Source organism: Parus major, chromosome 1 (genome assembly GCF_001522545.3).
Source record: "Parus major isolate Abel chromosome 1, Parus_major1.1, whole genome shotgun sequence".
Classification (NCBI taxonomy): Eukaryota; Metazoa; Chordata; class Aves; order Passeriformes; family Paridae; genus Parus; species Parus major.
The window spans coordinates 93527821-93535434 of NC_031768.1; positions in this window are offsets into that span (position 1 = coordinate 93527821).

Below are 7614 nucleotides of genomic sequence, written 5' to 3' on the forward strand. Positions count from 1 at the left end.
AATAACTATTCTAAACCCAATATGGGATTGCAATCTAAATTAACCTTTTAGCTTTGTGAGGCTCATTTGAGGTATTTGCAGAGCATGTTCTGGTTTAAGGCCTGCATATAGCCTCTACTTTTAGGAACAGCACAAAAAACCAGGGTGCACAGCAGGCTCCTTCCTGGAAGTTTTGTTTTTCCTTCCCATCTGTGTGGCTTAGAACAAAAGAGTCTAGACCAAATTACTACATGTTTGTTATGCAAAGGAAGTGGCTGCTCTTGTCACCAAGGCACAAGGAAAGGACTCCAAAAATACAAGCTCATGTCCTGCTCCCCTAATGATTTATTGTTCATCTTTGTGCAGTGTCTATAATTTGATTTGGGCTGAGTATTATGTATCATATTGAATTTTTCTTGCATTAAGTTCTAAAAACTCAAGGAAAAAAACACCGCAAAAGCTATTTAGAAAAAGTAACTGAAACAAATCTGGTAAGTTGTTTGTTTTCTCTGGGTTTCTGAGCTTTTGGTTCCACTCTGGGCCTACAGTTTTCTCAAGAATCATTATTGTTATAAGACTAAGACTTGGAGTCTCTCTGAGAGATTGATGTTGAAAAGAGAGATGGTAAGCTTACACAAGAATATGAATACACACAAGTGGACACATGTTCAAGACAAGATTTTTATAGCCTCCTCAGTGGGGAAAAGATCTACTTGTTTCCTACTCTCTGCTGTCTAACATCCACTGTGTTGTCACCTCTAACATGCCCACTTCTCTCAAGCCATTAGCAAGTCACTCTGGTATTTCCCAGTGGAACAACATTGACTCACACAAAACCCCTCAAGTGATAATTCTTCAGAGCCTCTCCATGCAACGTGAGATGGAAATGACTGTTAGGGCTCCAGTCAACCTCCAGGGCCAAAACCTGCCTATAAATAAACCCTAAACAGGAATTGCCATGCTATGGGTTGCCAGTTCACATGGTACTGTCCTTGGGGTGCTTTTCATGAGGTGCTGTCTGGTTCAGGTTTGATTTATAAAGACCTTCTAGCATCAGTATCTCTCATAAGGGAAGCCTTGTCTGCTCAGAAGGACCTGTTGTATGAGTTAACAAATGAGTTAAGCAACTAATCTGGCAAAATATTGCAGATCTCCATTTCAAGATTTTTATTACACTGGAAAAAAGTGAAGTGGTAATTACTGGATACAGTTCATTATATAATTATAAAAAAGTTACTCTAAGGCATATTTTTTATGGGCTCAGATTTAATTTTTAAAATGAAAAATCATCCAATTTGAGAAAAACAGCTGGGGTAAACTTCACTCTTTAAACTCAAATTGTTGATTCCTCCCCATTGTGACTAGTTGCAGTGAACAAAAGTTAAAAAAATGTGTCTTTATTAAACTAGAGATATAAGAAACAGTTATCACTCAGAAAACCTTGGAAGAAGCTTTGTGTTTACAGCTACAGGTTTGAGTAGAACTGTAGCTGGGTGGTATTTTCCTTCTCAGAAACAATTTAAGAGCTCTCAGGACTTCAGATGATGGTCTGGAATTACATGAGCATATTTGCAAACTCTTAAAATGTGTTTTGCTTCAAAGCTCACAGACTTCCCTGTGGCTGCCTAACAGAGCTGCTGTTCAAAAGCAGGATTCATGAGTTGGCTTGTGGTGGTGGTGATGTTCTGCAGGAGAGAGCACATCTACTGTGCTCTCCTTCAGCCAGCCCAGGCAAGCTGTGGTATCAGCCAGGGCCTCCCTGGAGTCAGGAGAAAGCACTAAGCTTTGGAGAAGCTCCACCCCACAGAAGAGATGTGTGGTACCTCTCCTAGAGCTGCTTGGGGAGAGTAACCACTGGCATACACAGCCATTATGATGGGGGTACTTTATTCCCATTAATTAAACTGGCCTTTCCTTTGATGTGTGATCTTGTCATTGGTCTGTTGGCCAGAAAGTGATATTCTGCGCTTCTGTGGGGCCCCTCATGTACCACATTCAAAATGTAGACAGCACAGTAAGCAGAAATGGGGATAAATTAAAGCTGACTAAAATAAAACATATTTTAGAGAACTTCAGCCACAACAGGATTTGAACAGGAAATGACTTCCCATGGTGGCTACTAACAAATAATGGACAGGAAAGACATTGTTGTTTGTCACCAGAATTTAAATCTTCTACCTATGCCCAGTGCCCACTACTCCACTTTGTTTTTTGCCAAAACCAGGATCTTAAAAATTAACAACAGTACATATACTCAGTGAAATGAGGCTCATTTTTACCACTTTCTTTTCTGCCTTAACACAGAAGCCACAAGCAGCAAAACTCACACCACAGCCACTGTGCATAGAGTGAGACACAAATTTCTAGTCCAATAGGAAGACAAGAATTCCCAACCACGTTGCACCAGCAGTCTGGTGAGTTTAGAATTCATTCTCACACAGAGCTGAATCCTCTGATCAAAACAGCAAGAAATTCTGTTGAAGGCAGCTACAGCATAACTTACCTAACAAAATATTCATCTTAGTGGTGGACTTCCAACTTAATGCAAGGAGAGTTCCTGCACCTCAGAAATCTCTTATTTTCTCTCCTGTAACTGTGACATCTGAAGGCCATATATATAATGTCTTTTAATGTCATTGATGCTTTATGGCAATGAGCTGCATGGGTTAATGGAATTTTATGAACATTCCCAAGCCATTTTAAGGTGCAGTCTTTCCCTTTTTGCCTTGCATACTTGTCTTTCACCTCTTATTTACCATTTTCTTGCCTATATAGACCTAATATTCTAGTAACCTCATTCATCAGTCTGTCAGCTTTCTGACAATGTATCTTACACCTTTTTGTTGGAATCTTACCTTACTGCCACATGTGTCATAAATGTGAGGATACACAAAATTTGTTGGTTTAGGAAACAAAAACAGCATTCAAGACAAATGGGTACAAGTGAATTATATAACAAAGTTTTACTCCTGACTTTGCACAGTTAATACCTTTAGGCCACCAGTGCCTACTATTTACAGCATTGATACAGCCTCACATTCAGAGGCCACACCTGCTGCTGAAGCTCTCATGTGATGTGCAGAATAACAAACAGGAAAAAAACCTTTAGTGTAGACTTAAAGCACAAAAAAACCACATTCACATAATATGGGAAAGCCAAACCAAAGGACACCTCTAACTTTTCATGAAGTGACCCTTGCACTCTGAGGTTACTGAATAACTGAGGTTACTGCCACTGGTTTTGCTGCTGCTTATTCACAGTGTTTTCCTGAAGAGGTTTATAGCTGATCTGCCCTGTTTGCAGCATTGTTAGTAGTTTTTCAGAGCCAAATAATTCTGGTTTTGGGGAGGGATAATCCGCTATAAACATTGTCATGTGGGGAGAGAGATGCAGGAGAAAGTCTGTAGAAAAATACCCTGAGGTTTTTTTGTTGCTAAGTACCAGGGCTTTGCAGAGGTGACAAGGCTTAGAAGTGTAACCAAGGTAGCTAATAGTTCTATTGACTAACACACTAAATAAGAGAGATGTTGCCAAAACCTAACTGATAAAGACAAAAAAAACATGCCTAGGAGACTATGTTGTTAGGATATTTTTCAAGGAATCTGCTGTTGGAGGCAAGTTTGTTTTTTTCTAAAAAGCCAGTGTTAAAGGCACAGCAGGCAGCAATAGCTTTTAAGAGGAAAAATAATTGCAAGGAGTAAAAAGAGGGGAGATGGATTGGTCCTGTCATGAAAAGAAGAAATGGAAAGGGAACAACAGGGAAGAACAGTAGTGCCAAAGGAGTGTGGGAGGCAGATAGAGGGTGAAAAGACAAGAAATCAGAAAAGTGAATGACAGGAGGAAAAAGGAGAAAAGAAATTATAGATGTGGACCTTGGTGTTTATGTCATTTTCCAGTTTCTCTTAGAAGGTTGATTCCTGCAGCATAAGCTGAGAACATGCTCACAGATACTTGGGGTTTCTTGGTAAGAGCTGCCCAGACTCTCTTCTCTGCCATAGTGTGTTCCCTCTACAGAGCACACCTGTCTGGGGAAGAGAGGAATAATGATTGGAATCACCATGACTTCCCTAGCACTCAGAACAAAGCTGCTGGTCTTCTGACTGTTACACTTCATTCCTTTCAAAACTGCACCCCAGGGAGAGGAGGGGATGGCTTCTGTTTCTGGATACCTAAAGACAAACCAACCTTTCAGTTTGGAGCTGAGCTGCTGTGCTTACACAAGTTATGGGTGCTGTAGAACACTGGAAGTTGGCACCAAAAATGAAACCACTGCTTGGAGAAAAAGGAGCACGGATTTCATTCTATCTAAGCATTGGTCTGTCCTTGGGGGAGCATTTTGAGATGTTCCTACCAGCAGTACTTAGTACTGCTCCACAAACATACTTGTTTCCTAAGTACAAATAAAGCTTTTGGACAGGTACTTTTATCCTTTAGCTTAGTTCCCCTTTCACCAACACTTCTCCAGCTATTTTCTGTATGTGAGATCTCCCAGACTTGTTCACAGTTGCATGCAGAAACACCAACTGTTCAGATACTGCACATGACCGTAATTATATATACTCATAATATAAATAATTAGAGTTATGCTCAGTGTATGAACAGTTAATATTGCTGTCTGATTTTTACAGAATGTGTGATGACAAATATATTTAAAAGGACCCATTAAAGCATTTCTAGCAAATCTTGGATTAGGAATCAGAAGTGCAGCCTGGCATCACTTCTCTTCTGCAGGTTCCTTACCCAGCACATCACAAGAACTATGTGAGGACTGATGGGAGCAAGTTGCCATGGAAATATCAGATGAAAGGTCAAAAAAAAGACCTTCCAGCAGAGCAGTATATGTCACTCCCAACATACACAAAGGGCAAATGCATCAAAGACTGATGATGCATTTTTCCAGAGACCACACCCACTCCTGATACTTGTCCCAAGACCATATTATCTTCCAGATGGATTCATAAGGCTCCATTAGCACTCCCACTCTCTGGCTGAGCTACAAAGGCTTCCTCAAATGTACCCTCAGGGCCATGATCCCTCCTAAACCAGCTCCCAAGGCTATGCATATTCCTGTAGATATACCCAACCCCAACAGCACTCTGAGTGCCAAGGTCACTCTTAAACCCATTCATAAGTGACAGAACAAACCTTCAGCAAGTGACTAAATGGCAAAATTCAACAAATTCACCATGTGCACACTAAACTACTTGCAACTGGAAATCACTAGGCAGCAAGGAAGCTTCTGAACAAACATAGGTTGCATTCAAACCTACACATCTGCTTTCTGGGAATTAACAACTACACAAGGTTCAGAGTCATCCGGCTGTAACCACATTGTGTGAGGGGGGGTGTGTCTATCATACTGGCCATTGCTAATTAGATGAAAAAATTAACTCCTCCAGAACCCTTTGAATAAATCCAAGCTCATTGAATAAAGCCAAAACAGCTCCTTGAAGCCACAAAATTGTATTATTTCACTCCAATAAGGAATCCTGCTCACACAACTGAAGATGACACTTTATAGTTGAGATTCCGCTGAAACTACAAAAAGTCTCAGGCAGACCAAAACATTTTACAAATTCATTTTCACCTTGGCAATCTATTGGGTTGGCAATATGAATAGTAAATGCCACAAAAATCCTGAAAAATTTAATTGTTTCGTCTATCTATATTTGTATTTATAGTTACTATTTAAATTTTAAAATAATATTTACCTTTAAATTTTAATTGTGTATTTATAATTAAACATAACATTTATAGCTAATATAACTTTTAATATAAAATATCCTTAAAGGTTTGGAAATTAACTAAGTTACAAAGATGAATTTCCTGGAAAATGAAGTAAAATTTGTTTTTATAAAGTTTGCATTTTGGTCTAATTTGAGACCAAATGAGAAATGAGTATTCTTGGAAACCCCCAAAAATCCTGGCATTGATGCTAATATGGTGTGGGATGAGGTACTAAACATATTAGCTGTTACAACTAAGGAAAAATATGTGAGAAGCCTGAAATCTGGCTGAAGAACCGAATAAGTTCCAGTAATTCACTTTATGTTTATCCACTAGTAATTAGTCCAACTTAGCCCATACCAAGTAATTACAGAGAGCACTTCAGAGGGCAAATACAGAGGTGGAGAAAATCCGATGTCCCAGGGTTACAGAAATTGTGTTCTGATTCATTTTTAAAGCCACTTGACATTTACACCCATGACAAAGTTGTGGGCTGGCAAAATGGGGCTAATGGAGGGGAAAATACAGAACAGAGAAGCCACAATGAGCAGAAGGTGGTTGGGGGAAGGTCCAACAAAACCTCATTTTTACTCAGATAACAATTGTGGAAATTATCTTGTTCGCTGCAGTGTTCACAATGTCATGATGCCCACCAAGCACTGTCCTCAGAAAAACCCACAGACACCATCTTCACAGAAGAGCAGGGAAAGGAGACAGAGGACAATTTAGCTGCATGTTTGAATCCTAACTTAATACAGTAAAGGATTATTTGTGACCACCTGCTACCCAGCCACCTGTTCTACCTTTCAGCAAATGTTTAAGAGCTGCACAGGGTATATATATGGCTGCTTTGAACTGACTGTAACATAATTAGCTTAGGGAACTCAGTAAACAAAATAAGAAAAGGACATCCTAAAACCTAGGAAGTTTGCAATTCTAGGAGTCAATTAAAAGCATATACTTTATAAATCAACTAAACTACAACTGTTTCCTTACAACTTTGAAAAAGCTGCTAAATGTACTAAGATCCTTTGGGGAATCTAAACTCTAAACTTTATATATACAGCAGCATCAAAGGAGAGGTGGGCAGTCTGTCCCACTGTAGTCTAAGCCCACCATCAGAAAAAGACACTTGGAGTAGAGCATTAATTCAGTTTACTAAAAGGTTGCAGCCTTATGCTAGAGTTTCTCCCCTCTCTCTTCTATTATTTCAGATTAAATTTGCCATGGACAATACCTACCTACCCTCAATGTTCCAAAATAAACAAAAAGAGCCCTATCCTGTACTTCTGCTGGAATAAGCAAAGCTACTTCTAAGGGCTCAAGGATGGCTCCCTTTCTGCTGGGCCATCCCATCAACCTGCTGCCATCTGGGGCTGGTTCTTACCCAAAGAGCCATCCTCACAGGCAGCACTGAGGGAGGAGAGAGGCTGGTGAGAGCTTTCCAGAGTACAATGAACACAGACAAAAACTCACATTTCCCAAGTCTCCTAAAAATGCTGCCAGATTGTCTTTTTAAAATGTAAATCATACAGACAAATCATGCAGTCCTGTTTATTTCTCTAATTCTTGTCTGACAGTTCAGCTGTGATTTTGGGTCCTTCTGGCTAATCATTTGGTGTGATTTTTTCACTTGGCAAACACAAGTCATGGCTCCTTTCTCACTGATGTGACAGACAAGTGTTGCTGGTCCTCCCGCAGTCAAGTAGTAAACAGATCCAGACACACTCACTCAGTCCAGCAGCACCATGCCATCACTGTCCTTTGACTCAAGCAAAATTATTCCTTTTGATGGCAGCAGTAATTTAACAGAATACAAATGGAGGATATGCAAAATTTGGCCCAGTAATTTTGACTGACAAAAATCATGGCATTGACTGCCTTACCTGTTTATTCCCATAGGAATT